This window comes from Coenobita brevimanus, chromosome 59 (assembly GCF_032717465.1).
Source record: "Coenobita brevimanus isolate Jiangsu-jjx chromosome 59, ASM3271746v2, whole genome shotgun sequence".
Lineage (NCBI taxonomy): Eukaryota > Metazoa > Arthropoda > Malacostraca > Decapoda > Coenobitidae > Coenobita > Coenobita brevimanus.
Window position 1 is genome coordinate 2,875,081 of NC_137012.1, and position 24,985 is coordinate 2,900,065.

The following is a 24,985-nucleotide window of genomic DNA, read 5'->3' on the forward strand; positions in this document are numbered from 1 at the left end:
CAATGTCTCTGCACAGTGAGAGAGAGAGAGAGAGAGAGAGAGAGAGAGAGAGAGAGAGAGATTTACAACCTGCAATGTTCATATAAATGCTGAAGTCATTTCCAGTCGGTTAAAAATACTGCAAAAATAAAACTGCTGGGCACTGCCTCCAAATCCCCCGGTGTGAAACTGTACAACCTGCCTCCATCGCCAGACCTAACCAGGGCAGCCCGATGGTAAATGAGGTGCTGATGGCATTAGCATACACGGGGTCAGGTTCCCCCGTGTACCATACTGCATGCAAAGTTTTACCCCAAGTTTGCTGTATTACTGTATAGGGTAACGCGTTCTCTCTCTCTCTCTCTCTCTCTCTCTCTCTCTCTCTCTCTCTCTCTCTCTCTCAGTAAAATAAAACACAGGCTGAGATATTAAACTTTCATGAAACAGAGGAGGAGAGTGGTCGATCAAGAAGTTACCTCTCCCTCCAATTTCGTTGTTATAATTATTTTTCTGGTCCTTCTCAGATTAATCTGATTTTTCTAGGACGCTGATTTTCTTTGTGAGTACTCTTCTTTTTTTCACTTTTTTCAATCTATCCATCATCCAATCCTACGTTGCCCAGTGAGGAGCGTAGGAGCCCGGGGCTAGGCAGTTGGTCCTGACATTTAAGATGAGAGTGACCAACCTCACTCATCCCTGAGTGGCATTACATGAGCAATCAACCCCAACCAACCATCCCTTGGATATAAACCTTTACCGGCTCAATCCGATTGAAGCACAATAATTACCCACTAAACCACCAGGCGGCAAAATTTGGTTATATGGTTACCACCCAGGGTAGTAAATGGTCTCCTGGTGTATAGGTATCCATTTGGCTTGTCACTCAGTGTAGAGTCACCCACAGACAGAAGGAAAAGGAAAGAATGAAGGAATGAAAGACAGAGGAGCGAGTGTAAAGTCACCCGTAGGCAGAAGGACGAGGAAAGAATGAAAGAAAGAAAGATAGAAGAAGATGGAAGGAAAGAAGGATGGAGGAGAGGACAGGGCAGACACCCGAGAGCAGCATTACATTGAGTGAGTTCACTTTTTTAATCCAATAAAATCTAGGATAGGTTATGTGTGTTTTCTTAGCATCAGGTTAGGTTAGTTTGATAGTTAGGCATGCACTTCACCCTCCAAACTTCCATCTTTACTGATCACACTACCCAAGTACTTAAACGTATTCTTTAAACATACTTGGGGTTTCATTCTCTCGGGATTTAAAGGTTAATACTATGACATAGTTTACAACATTGGCAGGGCATTGTTTTCCAATTTTATTTACATCTCGAGTAAAGAAGAAATGCTTAGCCTCATGTAACTGAAATCGTTTAACTGTAATTTTATGCCCCATACCCTTAAAGGAATTTGATCGATCAACAGTGAAGTATTTATCGATAGCCATATTATCATGTCCTTTGAATATTTTGAATACTTAATGGTAGGTGGGGGAGCTCACCATCCACTCACTCGATGTAGTGCTGCTCTCGGGTGTCTGCCCTTTCCTCTCCTCCATCCTTCTTTCTTTCCATCCTCTTCTGTCTTTCTTTCCTTCATTCTTTCCTCATCCTTCTGCCTCCGGGTGACTTTACACTCCCTCTACCGTCTTTCTTTCCTTCATTCTTTCCTCTTCCTTCTGCCTGTGGGTGACTCTACACTGAGTGACATGCCAAATGGTTTCCTGTACACCGGGAAGCCATTTACTACGCTGGGTGGTAACCATATAGTCAAATTTTGGCGCCTGGTGGTTTAGTGGGTAATTACGACCTTCCAATCAGATTGAGCCGGTGTAGGTTTATATCCAAGGAGTGGTTGGCGTTTATTGCTCATGTAATGCCACTCAGGGATAAGTGAGGCTGGTGACTCTCATCTTAAATGTCAGGACCAACTTGTCTAGTCCCAGACTCCTACGCCTCTCATGGGGCAACGTAGGATTGGATGATGAAAAAAATAATAATAATAAAAGGCTTAAATCTCCTGGTAACCTGCGTTTTGTTAAGCTAAAGAGATTTAGGGCTTCTAAACTCTTCTCGTATGGTTTATTTCTCAGTCTAGCTATCATTGTTGTCACCATTCGTTGTACTGTCTCAAGTTTCTCTGTCATCTTTTGTAATAAGGCAACCAGAACTGGACACAGTACTGGTGTGGGCATACTAGAGAATTATACAAGGCGGGAATGATATTTTCTGTCTTGCAGTCCAATGCTCTACCAATGAATCTGATTAGTTTGTTGGTTTTCTGAACAACTTCCATTCACTGTTTTCTTGTTTTAAGATCATTCGTTGCTGGAGTTCCTAAGTGTTTTTCATGACTGACATTATCTAGCTGAATATTGTTCATAGCGTAACTGGCTTTTTCATTTCTATTTCCAATGATTAGCACTTTGCATTTACTGACATGAAAGCCCATGCCATGTTGGATCAGTTAAACAATCGATCTAGGTAACTCAGAATTGCCTGCCTCTTTAAAGCAGTGTCTGCTTTGTTTCCAACTTTAATATCATCAGCAAATATGGATATGTTGCAAAATTAACCCTCATCTATATTATTTAAATGTATTGAAAAACAGAACATAACCCAGTCCTGAACCATGTGGCACTCCACTTGCAACATATTTCCAGCCTGATTCTTTATAATTTATTATAACTCTGTTTGCGTCCTGTAAACCAGTTACTGATCCACCTGATCACATTGCCTCTGAACCCATGCGCCTTTAATTTTGGAAGTAGAGTTCTATGAGGAACTTTATCAAATGCTGTTTGAAAATCGAGATAGACAATATCAACAAATCTGGTCGTATATTTTGAATATGTCATTGTTGGAATCCAAGAGCTTCGTAAGGCAAGAGTGATTATTCCGACAACCGTGTTATGAATCTTTGATCAGATTATTTATTCTAAATGCATAACAAACTTGTCACTGATAATAGTCACCAAGAACCTGCACACCACTGAAGTTAAGCTTGTTGGTTGATATTTGTCTGGTTGCAATTTGTTGTCTTTTTTAAATACTGGAGTTACATTTGCTAGATTTCACTCGTAGGAACCATACTATTTCTCAGTGATTGATTGAATGGCTCAGCTAATGGCTTTGATATTTCCTTCACTGCCTCCTTCAGAATGAGCAGAGATATTGATATTTACCAGCATCAAGGTGTGCATCATTCTCAATAACAGTAATGTTTGGATGGAAGGAATGATGGAAGGGAAGAAGGTGGGAGGATAAAAGGAGGGAGGGAAGAGGAATAAATGAATGAGTGAATGAACGAATGAATGAAGGAATGAATTAATAATGAATGAACTAAAGAAGGAAGGAAGGAAAGAAAGAAAGAAGGAAGGAAGGAAGGAAAGAAAGAAAGAAGGAAGGAAGGAAGGAAGGAAGGCATGAAGGGGTATGAGGAAGCTTAAGTGAAGTGAGTTTGGGGGATGGATTTTTTTTTTTTTTTCCCCCGGCCTATCAACCATTGGGGCCGAAGCCCCTGGTTATTAAAGGCCATGTATATATATATATATATATATATATATATATATATATATATATATATATATATATATATATATATATATATATATATATTTAAACATATATACATATATATACAAACATATATATATACATACATACACACATACACACACACACACACACACACACACACACTTCCATGCATACATACAGACACACTTTCATGCAAAGGTACATATATATATAATAATTTTAATCTTATTTATTTATTTTTTTTTGTATTTTTTTTTTTAAATTTTTTCTTGGTTTTATATTTTTTATACCTTATATTATAAAGAAAAACTAATCTAAAGACCCTAAAACTAATCACCTAACAGACAAATCGCTAACCTATACTAAATCCTACAGAGACAAATAGCTACACCTACACTAATGGTAAAAATACCTCGACTAACAGAACACCATCGACTGCAGATATGTAATGCCTTTCTACATGACATACCTGCACTCATCACCTGGTGACTGTCAGTCGAGGCACAACCTAATATAGGGGCCATCAATATATGAAAGGGATCCAGACGAGTCAGGAACATTTCCATATATGTCAGCTGTCGTCCCTAATTAAAATAACTTAAGCAAGATAGTATAATGTATTTACATAATTTATACAAAAAGTGAAGAACCTCGCCCAGCAGACCACCATCGACTACAAGTGCCCAATACCTTCCTATATTGCACATTTGCACTCATCAGCTGTTGACTGTCAGGCGAGGAACTTGGCTTAATGTAGGGGACATCTATATTAGAAATAGATCGGTGGGAGGAGGAACTATTTAAAATATGTCAACTGTCAACCCTAATTAATATTACAATATATACATATTTACTGTTCATAAAAACCATAACCACGCAGTAAAAAAGTCACATCACTCTGATCAGTCCGGTCTCTCTCAAGAAGGCCATCAATTTATCAGTCATAACAATGTCCCCATCACCCAGGATGGTGGAAAGGGTGAAGGGGACGTCTACTGCGCCGCAGTAATTTATAAGTGAAGCACGTTCATGAATAAATCGCTGACAGCGCAGGATGATATGACTGATAGATAACACCGCATTACAGATGTCACAGTGCGGTGGGAAGCGTCTTTCCATATATGGTTTTATGTGGGTTAAAATGGTGGCATTTAGCCGTAACCGTGCCAACACTTTTTCTTCTAGGCGACTGGGACGGTTGGCAGTGTCCCAGTCGCCCAGGTACGGCTTAAAAGTTGGAATATTTAGTCTGGTCCACTGACCTTGCCACAGAAGATTTATTGATTTCTTTCCGAGAGAGAGACTCGACCGTAGATCACAAGGAACGTCCCAAGTCTCCTCGAGCTCTACGGCCGACTTTGCAAGTAAGTCAGCCTGCTCATTGCCGTAGATACGACAATGACCAGGCACCCAGATCAGCGTGAATGACTTGTTGCATGAATGCAACTTATTAACGATGCGGCCCTGGATCTCGTGAGAGTCCGTAGTGCAAGATGCAATTGCCTGAAGGGCTGATTTTGAATCTGAAAATATGACAAATGAGTCATGCCTAGAATTGAGAGCATAGTCTATGGCTTTGTCAATAGCAAAAAGTTCTGAAGTAAACACAGATGTATGAGTCGGCAACCGATACCTGAGGGCACATTCAGTCGACCACACACTTGCACCCACACATTCACTCGACTTGGAGCCGTCGGTGTACAATTGATGGGACCCCAAGTGACGAACGATGATGTTACGAAACAAGTGGTGGACCTCCGCCTCCGGCGCCTTGGCCTTTGGTGCTGGGAGCCATGAGACATCCACTGTAAAGCTGGGTGGCTCCCAAGGCGCTATATTTTTAAGCACCAACTTGTCACAGTCACCGGGGTCCACACCAAGCTCCTGAGTCAGCAAGTGGAGGCGAGCGGCAAGTGGCCGACGCACCCCCCGCAGAAGGTGGTGGTATTGACGCAGGGGGGTACAGGCCACATTGCCGATATTACTTTTCCTTAATGTTCGTAACCCATACTAAAATGCCAGGTGGTCACGGCGAATACGGAGGGGAGGCACATTCGCCTCCACTTCCATACGAGCTACACGGGTACACCGGACAGCTCCAAGACACATTCGCAAGCATTTATTCTGCAACACATCCAATCCTTTCAGCGTGGCATCAGATGCCGAGCCATACACCTGTGCGCCATAGTCTAGCTTCGATCGAATAAGGGACTTATACACCATTAATAAAAATTTTCTGTCGGCACCCCATGTAGTACCCGCTAGGTACTTAAGGACATTTAATGGTTTATCACAACGAGCAAGCAAAGTATTAACGTGAAGTTTAAAATTCATTCTGCGATCAAAGTGGAGGCCCAAAAACTTTACAACATTTTGAAAAGGTACCGCTTGATTATCCAAAAATATATGCAAATCGGGGACGTTACGAGTTGTAAAAACTACAGCGGCACACTTATGGACGGAAAACTTAAATCCCCACTGCAAGGCCCATTGGTGGACGGAGTCAAGGGCTGCTTGAATCCGTCCAGCCGAAAATTGTGCATTACGGGAGGAGTGCCATATTGCACAATCGTCAGCATAGAGCGAGTATTTAAGATTCCTGGGGATGGGAGCTGATGACAGAATATCATTGATCATAATACTAAATAAAGTAGGACTAAGCACACTTCCCTGCGGCACCCCGTTTTCCTGGATAAATATATCCGATGTTACGTTACGGGGTAATTTGACAGAGAAAGTCCTGTTCCTTAAGAAATTTGAAATAAAAATAGGCAAATTTCCTCTTAAACCATAAGCATAGAGCCTCATTAATATACCGTGTCGCCATGTCATGTCATAGGCTTTATGGATGTCCAAGAACACCCCTATCATGAATTCTTTATTGGCAAATGTCTCTGCAATACAATGCTCCAAATTCATTAAATGATCTAGTGAACTTCTGTATTTATGGAAGCCACATTGTTGATCATTTAACAAATTCTTCGACTCTAAAACAAAAAGAAGCCTATTGTTTACCATTAGCTCCATGATCTTACATAGACAAGAAGTCAACACAATAGGACGAAATGAAGTGGGATTCATAAGACGACCAGCCTCTTTGGGTATCGGTATGACGTGCGCAAAGTGCCATGAGTTTGGGAACGTTCGAGACACCCAAATCTCATTGTACAATGCTAACATCTTAATCAGGTTGTCCTGATTAAGATGCTGGATCATACCGTACGTGAGGTGTCTGGTCCAGGGCTGGTGTCCTTACAGGATTTAAGGGCAAGGAGCAGTTCATCTAGCGTAAACTCTTGGTTGTACGGGGAGTCTACGTCTTCTGTGGCAAAGTCTAATATCTGTAGCTCAGCCGTGCGTTTATGATGTTGAAAACGCGGGTCATAATTGGCTGAGCTACTAACATGAGAAAAACTCCTGGCGAGGATGTTAGCAACGTCCATGGGCTCGTCATAGGTGGTGTTATTCACCTGCAAGGTGGTGACAGGGAAGTATGGGCGTTTATTATTTAATAATCTTATAGTGGACCAGACTTTATGTAAAGGTGTTGTACGAGTCACTGTGGACACAAAGGACCGCCAGGAGTCACGTTTAGCCCTTCTTATTATTCTCCTTGCCTCAGCCCGTGCCTGTTTGTATGCAATAAAATTTTCCTCAGTGGGCTGACTATCAAAAATCCTGTATCTCCTATTGCGTTTTCTTAATGCTTGTCGGCAATCCGGCGTCCACCAATGTGCTCTATGCTTCGCATGAACTGTAGAAGTCTTGGGAATAGCAGCCTCAGCTGCGTGTACTATGGATTGGGTTATATTTTCGACCTTAACATCTATGGTCTCCCCAGATATATCTAAATCGGCGATCCTTGAGAAGGATCCCCAATCTGCTTTCTTATAGTTAAATTTTGGAGGTGGAGTGTCCGAAATGATGTCGTGTGTATAAGAAAGACAGATGGGTAAATGATCACTTCCCAAGAAGTCGTCGTAAGGGTCCCATGAGAGATCTTGATGTATACCAGGGGAGGCCAAAGATAAGTCAATGGCCGAAAAGTTACCAGTACGATCATCTACACGAGTCGCTCTACCATCGTTCAGAAGACAGAGGTTGGACTGTAGTATTAGGTCGGCTACTTGCTCCCCACGACCATCAATCCTCAAGCTACCCCATCGATAGTGATGGGCGTTAAAATCGCCCAACACTAACTTATTCCCAGGGAGATGTTCCACTAGTGAATTTAAAGCATCACTATCAATGGGGCCATGTGGAGGACAGTACAGAGAGGAAATAGACAGATACGTGTTATTAAATTTTACTCTGCACGCGACAGCTTCCAGAGTAGAATTTAGAATCACTTCCGTTTGTGGGTGTGATTTGTGTGTGTATATGGCTACTCCGTGACCTTCATATCTTCTATACGAGTGATAGTGTTTGAACTGTAGAGGATCAGGGTGATTCTCCATGCGCGTCTCCTGTAAACAAACAACGTCTGGCCTGTGTATAGAAAGCAAGATTGCTATATTGTGTAACTTATTCCCAATACCTCTACAATTCCACTGTAGTACAGTGAAAGCGACGGTTTAAGATTTTCGTTGGAGGCCAGTGTGCTTTGTCTTTTTTTGTCGCCCGCCGGCAGGCGAGCGACTACCAGGGGACCTATCCCGGTGCTTGTTAATGGAAACCTCCATATTGTCATCAATAACTAGGTTCCCAGCCTCCCCCGAGGAAGAGCTAACCTTTCTCTCCCTTGCTGGAGTAGGAACCGGAAGGACATGAGGACGTGACTGTTTCGTGAGGGTGGTCATGTTATTCTTAGTAGGCTTGTCAGGCTTCGCTTTAGGCCGTACTGATGGAGAGGCAGCAGCAGCCTGAGAGTAAGTTGATGCCTTAGGGATGTCAGTGAGAGAGTTGGAACGGACAGGAGGTCGAGATGGAGATGTACTGTGAGTGGCAGGAGGGAGAAAGACAGGGTCAGTCTGGGTCTCTACAGAGCACATCACAGGACGGGACATTACCGCCGAAGCATAGGACCTATTCGGCGTGGGAGTTGCATGCAACTCCTTCACCTTTTTCCTAGCTTCGTAATAGGAAATGCCCTCAGTTACCTTCACTGTGCAGACTTCCTTCTCCTCCTTCCACTTGGGACAATCCCTAGAGGAAGTGGAGTGAGCGCCCTTGCAGTGAAAGCAACAGACCGTCTCAGATGTACAGTGTTCCGCATCATGACCCTGGCTTGCACACTTGCCACACAGTGGCTGGGAAGCCCGACAAGTCTTAGAACCATGCCCATACAACTGGCATTTCAAGCAACGGAAAGGGTTAGGGATGTATGGTCGAACGTGAATGATTTCATAACCAACTTTGACTTGACTAGGAAGAGAAATTTTGGCAAATGTCAAGATAATAGTTGCTGTCTTCGTCCTTATGCCTTCCGAGTAACGAGTTATGAATTTAGCTTCAATTACATCTTGCTGCGCCAATTCTTGTACGATTTCGTCCTCGCTCATCACCATGAGATCCCTGCAAGTGACAACACCCTTGCAAGAATTCATGGAGACTGGGATTTTGGCTTCGACATCGTGACAGTGGAATTTATGCAGTTTCAGCAAATCTCTCACCTGTGACGAGTTAACAGTTTTTACCAGGAGATCTCCGTTAGCAAGTTTTTTTACTTGTTCGACTTCTCCCGCACAGTGGTCAATCACCTTCTTGATAAGGAAGGGATTGAGACTGGACAGGGGAGTCAAACCTTGAGCATGGATAATGACGAACGTGGCATTGTCAACAGGAACGTCAAGTGGGGCACGAGTCTGGCGTCCGTCAGTCTGGGGGTGGTCAGTCCGGTCGTTCCTACATTCGTCAGGACCACCTCCCCCCCTGAAGGGGGGGGAGGCAGCAGGGGCGTCCGTCATAGCAACCACTTCCCCCTCAGGGGGGAAGTGGGAAGAAGGAGAAAAACAAGGTACCTGGGGAAGACCCACCTAGCCTGAGATTACCCTCTCAAACCACTCTCGGGAGGACGCTCCTGTGTGTGACTCACACCCCAGAGCGATCAGTGGGGGGTACACTCCAGAGGTGAGTAAGCAAAGGCAATCTCAGAAATTAGATATAGACACCTACTATATCTACTAAGGCCAGGGAGGAAAATGAGGTCTAGCTAACCTAACTTTATTGAAAAACGCCCTAGTGGCGGACAAAACAAAGCTAAAGCCGCTGAGGCAACCCTGCAGCTAGACGAGAGCTCAGAAACACGTCTTCACTCTTCGGGGGATGAAGGGAGGGGAAGGAGGAAAGGTAAGAGAACGAAGGTTGGACCCATGACCAAATTGGTTTCCTTTTATACCTTTTTACGAAGTAGAAAAATAGAAACCTGGATGTAAAAGTTGATATTTGTCTACCTTCAAGATCTTACTGACGTCACTCCTGAAGTTAAGGAAAAAAAAATCGCTTCAAAGCTTTGCTATCGTACATTATTTTAGTGATCTGAACAGCCACGATCGCGAAAACAGTAAAAATGGAACAAAGTTTCTATAATAATAATGATAATAATAATAATAATAATAATAATAATAATAATAATAATAATAATAACGTGCACTACCGGAATGTGAAAAAATGTCAACATGTGTACTGTATCGAACATAAGGCTAACAGCGTCCGCCATGATGGGTGCTCCAGATAATATAACTTGCGGGGAAGGTTTGGGAAATACGTATGTTTTTCGGTATTTCTTATGCTTGTCTCGCTTTAACCCCATCCCTGGTACAAACTTGTCATATGCTAAGAAATAACAAAGTAAAAAAAGATAAATGAAACAAGCATTTGGGGGCTGAAAGCTAATCGCCTGCCAAAATATGTCGTTGGATAAAGTACAAGTTACCAAAAAATATATATTTGAAGAAAATTCGCAGAGCTCCGCGGAATTCAGTCACTGCTCTTCCCAAAATGCCAGTCCGTACTAAAAAACATATGGCGGCTGGCATTCGGCCGTCATTGATCAAATCCACACCAAAAGTAACTTACTTCTGCACATCCACATAGTTGCTATTTCCCGAGGGTTTGGTGAAAATTCATCCACGACTTTTTGAGATATGTTGGGAACACACACACACACACACACACACACACACACACACACACATGCTGGCAACATCATCGCTCTGCCTTGCTAAAGGCGGTCGGTAATAAACAAATATTCTAGAGGTAGTGTAAATAGTTAAAATGATGACCTGTGACTGGAGGGTTAAGTAGTTTGGGTGGAAGGGCGTAACATCAATCATATGTAACCTTCAGGTACCAGTGAAAGTAATATATTTAAGTGTCCCTGGCCTTCACCACGGGCTAGAGAGAGAGAGAGAGAGAGAGAGAATATGGAATTATCGATGAATTAGTAGTTATATATATACATATTTATATATATATATATATATATATATATATATATATATATATATATATACATATTTATATATATATATATATATATATATATATATATATATGAGCCTCTCTGGTACAGTGGTAGAGTGCGTTTCGTACACGGGTGAACCAGGGTTTGCGCCCCGCCAGGGTAATAAACTCTGGGAGTGTTCACCTGGCCACGTACTACATTGGCGGACACAAGGGGTGCTCTGGTTAAACAATGTCGCTTACTATAAAGTATGCTTGCACCCAGTCGGCTTGCTCGGGCCGATTACACTTGGTTCACAGACTACACACACATCCAAAGCCACTCCAACACTACAATTACGTTTACAAGCACTTCTCACCCTACATACAATCTCTACCAGACAGCCTAAGCCACTTCGTAGAGATACATTGGCTGTATCGTTCCGACTTCGGTAGGGATAGGCCGGTCCTGCAGTGGATATTCAAACGGCTGCTGCTGCTGATGATATATATATAGATAGATAGATAGATAGATAGATAGATGGATAGATAGATATTATATAATCCGTATACATTTAAGTCCAACAATTAGGCAACATGTACACAGTATTAAGAATAACATATTGGGCTCGAACATCGTATCACTGGATTTCAAAAGTTATCGCTCACTGTCTTGCTAATTATCGTATTGCAATGTGTCGATATGTATGTGCGTAACTACACAGACAAGGGAAGCGAAAAAGGAGTGTTTTACTTATGTGTCCATCTCCGTTGAGAACAATATCCACAGTAGGCGATGTTACACCCAGGTCCCTAATTAAATGCTGTGTGAACACGGGCAAAGAAGGAAGCAGACTTGGTCCAGGAGTCTGACCGGCATAAAAATCAAACTTAGGTTATTGTTGTTGTGAGGTGCATGTGCTAACCAATGGACCAGCGAGGTCTGTAATAATGAGTAAAGGTGAGATGGGCAGAGGAGGGTTAAGTAGTAGGTCAGGGGCGATAAGTGGACTGATTAAAGGGCACGTATTCGCGTTGGTTGAGGAAGCTCCCTAACACCTTTTCCTTAGCTATTCATTTTGCCTGTTACATCTTCATGTCTTATTCCGAGTTATAGAAATCTTTCCAGCATCGCCATACTCTGCATAAATAAAGTACAAAAGGATTCTTACCAGCCATATCAAAGAAAAAGAAAATCGATGATGCAGAGGTGTTCCGGAGCTTCCTTAACCGACGAGAATACTGGCCAGGAAGATGGAGGCTACGAGTAACCCTTCCAGTCTAATTATATTTTTATTTATTTCTTATCAGGTTAATACAGTACCACTTTTTCTGTAACGTGACCTAAGATTGTCACCCCTCTATCCTGAATGAGGAGTTGTAGCTACGGATTGACAATAGAAAGTTGTGTTAATCATTAAGAAAGTGCTACCGAATAGAGATGCTATGGAGAGGAAGTGTTATGGGAAGTTCTAGGGACAGTGTTATGGAAAGTGATATGGAAGGTGGAGAGTGCTAAGGAAAGGATGTAGAGCCACATCACTGATTGTTTTTGCAACAAAACTGCGTGAAATAAACAACAAAAGGAAAATAAAAGTTTCACCAAGCTAGAGTGAAAGGAGTATATAGGATTTTATGCCGCTGAAGGAGGATGTCATGTAGTGAAGGTATTAATTCAGGGAAGCCTATTTTTAACCTCCCTTGTTCCAAAGCTGTCACTTATCTCTCCTATCCTTCTCCCCCCCTCATCCCTCCTTCCTTACCTTCTATCACTTCTCTTTCTTTCCTTCTCCCCCCCATCTCCCTTCATCAAAGGGTATAAAATAACAACAGACAAGGATTAGTAATAACAAGAAACAAAGCCTATGAGTGAACTTCAGAGTAAGAGATAATTTAATTAAATGAGAGAGAGAGAGAGAGAGAGAGAGAGAGAGAGAGAGGGAGGGAGGGAGGGGACGGTTCCGGGATGGCATAACAAGTCAAAAGTTTGTTTAGTTCTGCAGAATCCTGATTTTCCCCGCTGTTTCCCTGTGTTAGCTTGTTTACCCTGTGTGTTCGGTCGAAATTTCTCTCTCTTTGTCCCTGTCTGTCTGTCTCTCTCTCTCCCATTTCCATGCAACACGTATCTTACAACCTTCCACATTTTCTCCGATTTTTTTACCTCCTCTTTCTCCCTCCCCTCTCTCTCTCTCTCTCTCTCTCTCTCTCTCTCTCTCTCTCTCTCTCTCTCTCTCTCTCTCTCTCTCTCTCTCTTTCTATTATAAATTTCTGCAGGATTGGATGATTGAAATTAATTTTAGACTATGGAAGGCTTCTAGTGAAGGTGTGTTTCATTGGGCTATATGTAGTATTAGCAGTTCGAAAAATGTCTCTGAAATAGCATTTATAAGCAAACAGTTGGCGGTACGTCAACATTTTTTAAAACATGATGAAGAGAGGAGGGAAAAAATCCATACACCAGACTACAGGTTTTCACTGTTGTCAATATTATTATTATTATTATTATTATTATTATTATTACTATTATTATTATTATTATTATTAAACTGAATGCAACAGGTGGAGCAAGAGGAGTGCGAGCACCATAAACTGCTGGGGGCAGCTCCTACGCACCTGAAGTATCGAAAGGGAAGAGACGAGGAGAGAATGAAAAAAACAAAAATCTTGAAGCAGACAGAGAAAATGACACTGTTTACCTTTGAATTGCTGTTATATATGACGATCTTAAATGTTTTAAATTTGGTCGGTTATTTGATATTAAAGTCAACATGTAAAACTTGATAAACATCTGACAGGGATAACAATCAATATAAAGCTCTACACAACAACTAATGATAAACAATGATGTAACAGACAACATATTATAAACATCTTGATGAATGGATAACAGACAACATATTATAAACATCTAGATGAATGGATAACAGACAACATATTATAAACATCTAGATGAATGGATAACAGACAACATATTATAAACATCTAGATGAATGGATAACAGACAACATATTATAAACATCTAGATGAATGGATAACAGACAACATATTATAAACATCAAGATGAATGGATAACGACAACATATTATAAACATCTAGATGAATGGATAACAGACAACATATTATAAACATCTAGATGAATGGATAATAGACAACATATTATAAACATCTACTGTAGATGAATCATAACAAACTACCAGCCACGAAAGCAATTAATGACATGACAGTTCGAAAACAAATTTCGCCTTCGACTTAACAGCTGAACATTGTCTGCAGCACAAACCTCTCCGTCCAGAGCGTTCCAAATGCGTACTGTGTTAGGAAGGAAGCACCACTGAATTTGTGAAACTGGCTGATGCGACACCTAACCAGCAGGAAAGGCAGCGGATGTGCCGGTGATGACAGACGTGTGATCCTCGAAGGCTCAAACTGCTTAGGTAGGTGGCAATGCATAGGGTGCGCAGCGTTGGACCGTCTCTTATACAGCATACACACATTTCCTACTGTACAACACGACGATGTTCAAGATTACAGAACACCTCGCCAAACAAAAACTTCACAGAGCGAAAAGCCTTGTCAATCAGATGAAGATGCGACTCTATGTATGACGCCCACACCGGTGCATAGTACACAACGAACGGAAGGATGAAACACCAGTGCACAGTACTCAAGGGTCGAACGGATGAAGCAACGAAAGCAGTAAGCAGAAGCAGAAGCATCAGCAAAAACCTTCTATGCTTTCCTCAGTATTCCGAGCTGACGTGACGCAGAAGATACCAAATAACGGACATAGCTTTCAAAGGTCAGGTCAGGTTTGAGTCGAATTTAACCACCAAAATACCATGTTCTAGGCACTCTGCTAGAACTTATCCACCCAGGAGTAGGAGATCTTGGGGGGGGGGTATCGATTTCTGGAACTGGAAACAATCAGTAGTTTTGTCTTCGATGGCTTGATTTTCAAGTCCCACTTTTTGCACCGCTGCAACATGAAAGCCAAATCTTCACTGTTGGACTGGCAGACAGATGGACGTGACTGAGCAGATGGGATGGTAACAATGTGGCGTCGTTAGCTTAACAATACTCGTACATCTCGTTTTTAGTAAGCTGTAGCAGATCGTTGGTGTAAGAATGAAGAGTAAGGGTCCAAGAATGCTACCTTGAGGTATACCTGACTGAACATCATGCCAGCTGCTGTAACACCCATCCATGCAAACACGATGCTTACGACCCCGCAAAAACTGCGTCAGTATGGTCAGAAATGGACCACCAATGGCGATGTTACCCAGTTGCCACAACAAACCCTTGTGATTTACGCTATCAAAAGCAGCAGAAAAGTTCGGTTATACGATCTTGGCCTCAGAACCACGGTCAGAGACAGATCTGTAAAAGTTGGACATGAACTGCCGTGGGTTAAGTCTTGGAGGGAAGATAATCTGAGGAAGCAAGTATATATATATATATATATATATATATATATATATATATATATATATATATATATATATATATATATATATATATATAATATATAATATATATATCCATCGATCCATCCATCATCCAGTCCTACGTTGCCCCATGAGGAGCGTAAAAGCCCGGGGCTAGGCAGTTGGTCTCGACATTTGAGATGAGAGTGACCAGCCTCACTCATCCCTGAGTGGCATTACATGAGCAATCAACCCCAACCACCCCTTGGATATAAACCTTCCCTGGCTCAATCCGACTGGAGCGCAATAATTACCCACTAAACCACCAGGTGCCAAAATTTGGTTATATAGTTACCACCAAGCATAGTAAATGGTTTCCTGGTGTACAGGAAACCATGAGGCTTGTCACTCAGTGTAGAGTCACCCACAGGCAGAAGGAAAAGAAAAGAATGAAGGAAAGAAAGACAGAAGAGGGAGAGTAAAGTTACCCGTAGGCAGAAGGACAAGGAAAGAATGAAGGAAAGAAAGACAGAGGAGGATGGAAGGAAAGAAGGATGGAAGTGAGGAGAGGGCAGACACCCGAGAGCAGCACTACATCGAGTGAGTGGATGGTGAGCGCCCCCACCTACCACAATATATATATATATATATATATATATATATATATATATATATATATATATATATATATATATATATATATATATATATATATATATATTACTAACAGGTTCATTGGATCAGGACGCTTCTTTTATTTTACAACGAGGAACAAAAGTTGACCTATAATTCCATTGAGTCTACCTTACACTTACGGCATGCCTGTCACTTCTCTGTTCACTCCCTTACGCGTCACATCAAAGAGAGTCATCAATGGACAGAGAAACATACCAGGCGTCTTTCAGCTTCGAGGGAGAAAGAAGAGGAGGTACAGTACGTATGAGGAGGGGAGAGGAGAGTAAGGAGGAGGGTGGCTGGTAGAAAGGGATGAGGAGACGGAAGGGAGGGTTGAAGGTAGGGAGGGATGAGGAAGGAGAAGGGAGGGTGGAAGGTAGGTAGGGAGCAGGAGGGAAAAGAGAGGAATGAGGAAGGGTAAGGGAGTGAAGGGAGAGGGGAGGAAAAGTGGGGGGTGACCATCAAGAACAGGTGTTTGTGCTGAAGTCATTAAGTTGCTATAGTGATGTTGGTTAACACTAATTTACAGTCGCGGACAATTACACTGATCCACCTCATGGCGATAAATAATATCATGAGCCTTGACTTTCGATAAGTAACGTGTTTGCAGTGCCTTTCCATTAAAAAAAAAAAAAAAAGAAAACAGTGAAAAATGCCTATTTATAAATAAGAAGATGGTGAAAAGTGATAATCTATAGGTATAAAGATGGCAACCAGTCAATTTATATGATTATTCAGGCAGTGAGTAGCTACTTTATGAATAAGAAAGTGGGCAGTAAAATTCGGTAAATGTAATTAACAACATAGTGAGGAGTGACTTTCGATATAAAAGTGACTGGGTGGTGACTCGCTAAATAACAAGACAGTGAGCAGTTGTTTTTGGAAAAGAGCAAGAATGAGCTGTGCCTTTATGTAAACAAGACAATGAGGAATGAGCAAAGATTTCCGGGAAATAACAAGATAGCATTGACTTTCCATAAATAACGAGGCAGTGAATAGTTATTTTCGATAAATAAATGACAGTAGTGACGAAGAAGTGAGCAGTGATACGATGTATAATTAGTGAGTGATAATAAATAACAAGACTGATCAGTTCTTTTCGATGAACAAGGAAATTAGCTGTGACTCTCGATAAGTAACAAGACTGAGCAGTGGTTTTAGACAAACAAGACAATGAGCAGTGACTTTCGATAAATAAAATGGTGAGCAGTCTTTCTATCAATAATAAGACAGTGAGCAGTGACTTTCAATCGATAACGACATGTTTTCGATAAATAATGAAAAAGAGCATTCGGGAGCCGAATGGTAATCCTCCGCCAGAATATGCTATCGCCAAACTACAAGCGCGGTCCCCTCCGGGGAGGCCGTGGGGCGGCTTTACCCCCAGGGGAGGCTGGGGGTCGGCGCCACCCCCGGGAGGCCGAAAGACGCCACCCCAGGGAGGGGTGTCAGGATGGCGAAGCCCCTCCCTGGGATGGACGGGAGTGCCACCCCCGGGGGGGGGACGGGGGCCGACCCCTCAGGGAGGGCGGGGGGGCAACGCCCCTCCCCAGAGAAATGGCAGAAGATTTTGGCCATATCTTGATACCCTGAAGGTTTCATGTTGATAGCTCAAGCCATTCATGAGGTATAATGGTGCTAAAGACAGGCGATAAAGACTAGTTGACCTTTGATAGCCATTTTGGTGACCTTGACCTTGACCTTAAGTGCCCATTTTCGAACTCGGACAAGATTTTGGCCATATTTTGATACCCTGAAGGTTTCAAGTTGATCTATCAAGCTGTTCATGAGATATAATGGGACACACACACACACACACACACACACACACACACACACACACACACACACACACAGGAGGGCAAAAACATTATCGCTCCGCAATGTAAAGGCAGGCGATAACAAGAGGGCGAGCAGGTGCTTTCGATAAATAACAGCACATTGACCAGACACTTTCAGTAAAAAGAATTGCTGGTAGTTACTTTCGACAGCCAGTGATGAGGTCTTCGGAGGCCAGGAAGATTTTTCAGAATATTACGTAAGTTTCATACATATTTCGATCAGAAATTCAATCAGGGCCGATCTACCTCCTTTTTAAAAGGGGCGAGGGAGGAACGGAGGGCGTAATTCCTAACAGATTTATAATGGACTGAACAAGTCAAATAAAAATGGTGTTATATTTTACTCGTTTTAATCTTTTTTTTTTTTTTAATAACAGATAAGAGGACGGAAAAACAAATGAATTAAAAAAAAAATACTCCAGACTGCTTGCGTCCTCCATTCGTAAAATATCTGTAATGGCTTACAGTGATGCAGATCAATGAAAAAAGATATTTGTTACATAATTTTTGTAAGTAGAATTCTTTTATTATAAGGATTCATTGGTTTGTAAAAACATAGGGACGTACATTTCCCACGCCCCTCCATTCCCATCCCTCCAAAGAAAGAGTTCCCGTTAACAGTATTGTTATGTATTCACCCCATTTTGTCTGTTTGTTTCTTTGCCCACAAGCTACATCAAAAAATTATTGATGGACTTCAGTGAAATTTTGTTGACTTGTGGGTCATGGGCCAATGAGGAGTTGGCTAAATTTTGGTGGTGATCAGGGTGTGAGACCCGGTTCAAGACTATTTGTTTTGTCCATGAGATACCTAAAAAAGTTATTTGTGGATTTAAATCAAATTTTGTGTATGTGTGGGTTATGGGCCAAGAAAGAGTTTATAAGATTTTGGTCGTGATCTGAGTTGTCCGGTATAGGCGTTGGAGGAGGTATGCGGTCTGTGTGTGCTTTCTTGGTCGAAACCATTTGTTGCTGCTGGAGAACCATATATGAAATTAAAGAGTTTCTGATGTTTCCCTTTTTCATCAGGAGTAGAAGATTGTTCAGATTCATTTCTTAATTTGCTCCTATTGCTTTGGGCTGTGTGATAAAGCACTGGTGGTTGTTCTTGTGTGATACTTATTGTACATGTGCTTTTGTTTCACTCACACCGCTCGCAGTTCATTGCGGAAGGAGTGTATATGATCTTCGGCGTTTATTTATTTATTCATATATTTATTTGTAAGTCTGTGCATCGATTAACTCTTGAACCAAAGAACGGATCATCTTCAAATCCTGCACAGGTGTTAGGTATGTGGAACTGAGGAAGTGATTTGACTTTGGTGGAAATCCACCCGGAGTAAGTGTGGGAGTGGGTTGCCCCAAATTGGGGCCCAATGCTAAAGATAGGGAGCAAAATATTGAAAGTGGCAAAGGAGGCAAGCGGTGAGTGATAGCCACATGTTTACTCATAGTGAACAGGTAATCTTCTATGGGGATTCATTTGACACCATTACATTTGACTTTGGGTGGCCTTAAAAGGTCAAAGTCAACGTCACACATATATTGACTGCTTAAATCAGCCAAACGATGAGAAGTAGGCACATGGTTACTATTAATCACTAAGAGGAAGTCATATATGGAGATTTGGTTGGCACCACAAGATGTGGCTTTGAATGACCTTGACAGGTCATCAAATTTTTAAATCTCAGGAACTACCATTTCGTTTGGTAATGGTGCTGTTGTCAAGTCATAAAACTTCATTGAACCCAATTTCCATTCACCCTAAGTGACTTTGACCCCAATTCAGCCGGCGCCGGAGGAATGTTGTGACCTCCGGTAACTTTGCTTTAGTTTAGCATTTGTGTGTGTGTGTGTGTGTGTGTGTGTGTGTGTGTGTGTGTGTGTGTGTGTGTGCGCGTGTGTGTGTGTGTGTGTGTGTGTGTGTGTGTGTATGTGTGTGTGTGGAGTAGTAAGTGATGTATCATGTAGGGTATTGTTCAGCCGGGTCATTTGTTTCAGTCACTGCAGGATCTGAGGAACATGGTCTTTTTGTGGCTGTTGTTGGGGGGGGGGGGAATGTTCATCGTTAACTCTTTCAGGAGAGCTATAAGTGGACTTTCTGTGGCGGACTCATTCGAAGCTGAGAGTGTTAATTCTGTTACAACCAGGAACAAAAATTGACCTGGTGTTCCACTGAGTCAACTTCACACTTAAGGCATATCCGTCACCTTCCTCTCTGACGCTACTTATCAGAAAGAACCGTGTTTGGGCAGAGAGAACATACCAGACCTGTCTCAACTAATGAAGATTAGACAGAAGAGGAAACTGTAAAGTACAGACGGAAACTGCGAAGTAGAGAGGAAAATGCAAAGTACAAGAGATGAATTATTAGGCAAACCTTTGTGTCTCATGATCAGGAAAACTCTGGTATTTTATTTCAGCAAGAGCCAACGATTTTATTCATCTGCGGTGAGATAAAAGGGTCTTCAATCGGGTAAATATGTCCCCGAACATGGGTTGACAATGCAGCAGGTAACATGTTTGGCTGCACACCTGCTGCGGTATTTAGATGGTGCTGCTGGTTCAAAATTACTGGCTGCGGAGGTGATGCAATGAGTGTGTCCATGTGAGGCAGCTGATGTTGCCAACATGATCTGGACGCTGATGTTCCCAGCATGCTTGCAGCTTGTTTGTTGCTGTTTTGTTTACATGTTAGTACCACTCGCTCCAGCACGCTTGTGGATAGGCCCTTAAACTGTTAATAAGAGAAAAATATTTCAAATGCTCATTCCCTTTCAGAATCTTAATATTCCATTGAGAAAAAGGAAATAGCCATTTCACTCGTCAAGCCGGCAAGTGTACTCAACGTAGAAAGTTATCCATATATGAAGCTAGGAATGCGGAATGCATCATACGCCTACTGCAGCTTGGGACCAAGCTAAGGCTTCTTTTTTTTCTTTCCATCCTTGCGTCATTTTCCATTTTTCTGCCTCACTTGTTTGGTTTCCTATGCATACAGATTTTTTTCCCATGTCTGTATCATGCAATTTTTGTTTCCTTTCGTTAGATGTGTTTATATATATATATATATATATATATATATATATATATATATATATATATATATATATATATATTTATATGGAGCCTCTGTGGTAGAGTGTGCGTTTCGTACACGGGTGAACCATGGTTCGCGCCCCGCCAGGGTAATAATCCTTGGGAGTGTTCACCTGGCCCCGTACTGCATTGGCGGCCACAAGGGGTGCTGTGGTTGAACCAGTGTCGCTTATTATAAAGTATGCTTGCACCCAGTCGGCTTGCGCGGGTCGATTACACTTGGTCCACAGACTACACACACATCCAAAGCCACGCCAACACTACAATTACACTTACAAGCACTTCCCACCCTACATGCAATATCTATCAGACAGCCTAAGCCACTTGGTAGAGATACATTGGCTGTATCGTCCCAACTTCGGTCGGGATAGGCCGGTACTGCAGTGGATACTCAAACGGATGATGATGACATATACTGTATATATATTCGTGATGCATGCAATCTTTCAATATTTGATAAAACTATGACTCCTCCATCTGTTTTGTGGTTCATATAATATCTTTCTCTAAATCTTTCTATCTATCTATATACCTAGGCTGCTTCCCCCAAGGAAAGGGAGGTAGCCGAGACAAGACGACACACTCCCCATTTACTCATCCATTCAAACACATTCATTCGCATCTTAGCCCCAAAGGGAAGAAGGGACAGATCCTCACCGCACAACACCGCCACAAGGGTCAACTGCGCAATGCAATCAGTGACATCCGCAGCGGGGCCCGACAGCAGAACTGGTTTACCCCTGCCACATCATAACAGACCCATCCCCTTACCCGCACCTGACCTGACTAGCTGGTCAGACCAAATGCGGGAGAATATCCCCTCAGGGCTGCGTCATCCCTTATTCATTCACAATTTCTCTCCATATATTTCTGTCACACACAGTCACTCTTCCTTGCTCAACAGACATCCCTCTCGCATCCGGCGCTCCCTTCACACTGTCCATCCATACTATTCGTGGTCTTCCTCTCAGCCTTACACCTCTCACATCAGATCAAGTTATCTTTTTCACTAATCGCTCATTATCCATTCTCTCCATATGCCCAAACCATCGCAACATCCTCTGCTCAACTCTACCAGCCATCTCCCGAACAACTCCAGTTCTCCTTCGCATTTCATCATTTCGCACCCGATCCATACGCGTCACTCGACACATACTCCTCAGACACCTCATCTCCATTACATTCAAACTTTTCCTCTCTGCTACACCCATATTCCATGTTTCAGCCCCATATAACGCAGTCGGTACCACAACACCCTCATACAGCCTTCTCTTTACATCCATTCTAAGCGAACGACATTTAAACACTTTTTTCATTCTCCCAACACCTTTCCTACTTCATTTATTCTAAACTTCACTTCTGCATCTATTCTTCCATCCACAGCAGCATGTGATCCTAGATATTTAAAACAATCTACCTCCTCAAGCAACTCACCATTCAAAATTATATTCATCCCCCTACCATCTATCAACCTTGTACACTTCATCACTTTACTCTTATTCTCATTTACTTTCAATTTCCTCCTTTCACACACCCTTCCAAACTCCTGTACCAACTGTCTCAATCTCTCCTCTGAATCAGTCACCAGTGCAGTATCATCTGCAAACAGCAGCTGCTTCAGATTCCACTCTTCATCATCAACATTCACCAGACTCAGACCTCCACCTAAAACTCTTGCATTCACCGCCCTTACAACACCATCCATGTAAATATTAAACAACCAAGGCGACATCACACATCCCTGTCGCAGCCCCACTCTCACGGGAAACCAATCACTCACAGCATTTCCCACTCTTACACACGCTCTACTATTTACATAAAAACTTTTCACCCCTTTTAGTAACCTACCATCAAGTCCATACAATCTTAAAAAAGTCCACAAAGCCTCCCTATCAATTCTATCATACGCCTTCTCTAAATCCATAAATGCCCAAAACACATCCTTGCCTTTCGCTAAATACTTTTCACACACTTGTCTCACAGCAAACACCTGATCAACGCATCCACTTCCTCTCCTAATACTCTCTAAATACTCGTGTTTTATACATGATTTCGTTTTGTGCGAGTTTTTGCTTTTCATGTAACATTTTCCTAAAGACAATGTCATACTGTTATTACGCGTCCCTTGTTGAATAAAATCGTGGGGTTTAACCAGAATAAAGAAAAAGAATGAGGCCACAAGAGGCTAATTCAGCTTTTTTTTTTTTTTTTTTAAGATTCCTGCTTTTTTTATATTTTGGTTGTGCTCACTGTTATTACACCCGCGCGTGTAAGTACGTTGGGGTTATATGCTTAGTTTGTTTTGTCTGTTTGGCTTTCCATCTGTCTTCTAGGATGATTAAAAAAAAAAAAATCTGTTGGAAGGCACTGAACCAAATCTGGCCTAATGGATGGAGGACTATAAGATGGACAGGTGAACCGGACTCCTATGACTTTCTCTCAACTGAATAAAATCGTCTGGTGTAAGCTGGAAAAGGGGTAAGAAAACCAATCAGATATTGCAAGCTGTCGAAATGGTCCCAAATACAGGAGTTGGCAAGAATCCTTATTGCTAGATACTAAATAATGGGTTGGGTGCGAAGCTGTGGTATGCTTTCTTTCTCTCTCTCTCTCTCTCTCTCTCTCTCTCTCTCTCTCTCTCTCTCTCTCTCTCTCTCTCTCTCTCTCTCTCTCTCTCTCTCTCTCTCTCTCTCTCTCTCTCTCTCTCTCTCTCTCATACTGGCAGTCGTTCCCTGGTTTATGGTGCCATTTCCTGGAAGCTTACACTTGTAAATCACACAAAATTTCTTTCCTTTTATCAGAAGCACTTCCGTCGACCTAACACCCTGAGGCTCCTATGACTCACTCCCAGCTGAACAAAATCGTCTGACCTAAAGTGGAATAAAGTGCTCCTGTGTGATGTAACGTTCTTAAAACTTGTATAGTGAGGACGTGAGCATAAAATAGACATTGCCAGAGACACAGGAGTAATGTACGCTGTCAGCTTTACACCTCACACAACTTCCTCAACTTCTGCAACTTTATAGCTCACTCTCTTTCATCTCTTTCTTGCTCTTTCTTTCCTCCTCCTCGTCCTCCTCCTCCTCCTCCCCTCCACCAGCTTTTCACATTTGTACATAATCTTATCTTGCGTCTGGATCCAAGTCAATCTTATCCATATGAGAGAAATAAAATGATGATGATGAGGTGGATTCCACGGCACAGTGAAGAAAGGAGAGAGAGAGAGAGAGAGAGAGAGAGAGAGAAGGGTAGATGACATAAGCTCCCGTAAAAGAATTAACTGGAATGGATGGTTCAGACATGGCTGACTTAATCCTTTCCCCACAGTTTACTTTATTCTTGCTTTCTCCAGGCCGTTTTATACAAGTTCAGAAAAAAATAGTTCACATTTTAGTGATCAAGAAAGGCTATCATCTAACCCTTCCATGTCCCAAAGTCTACGGTATGCAAAACAAAATAATCCGATGATAAGACAGATATCAGAAGTGGAAGGTAATTAGTGAGATATAAATAAAGATGATGATGAAGACCGTGAATAATCATTTATTTATTATAAACACTCAACAGACCAGTCTTACTTATGTTTATCTGTCTATTTACACAGCCTATTCAATGCTAGAAAAATTATTCTTGGCCTTTCATGTATATATTTTATATTTATCATGCAGAACTATATTTAATTAGCAAGTTCCCATACTCTTTGAGATCCATGGTGCTATTCTTGATGGAGCTGGCCATGAATTTTGGCAATATAATACATTTCATGCTTTATTTTTCATTATACATCAAGAACGTTCTTTTGAAATGAGTAGAGTGAACCAGGACAGTTTTATGTAATATTTTATTTTTTTATTTGTGTGTGTGTGTGTGTGTGTGTGTGTGTGTGTGTGTGTGTGTGTGTGTGTGTGTGTGTGTGTCTGTGTCCTGCCATTGTCTTGGACGTTTCTCTACGTAGAACAAATCCGACCCATTGTTTCTGTAGGAAAGGGAAAAACCTGGCAAAGTTTTGCTGTCGTTGTTTTATGCTCATACAAGGAAGGTTTTTCAC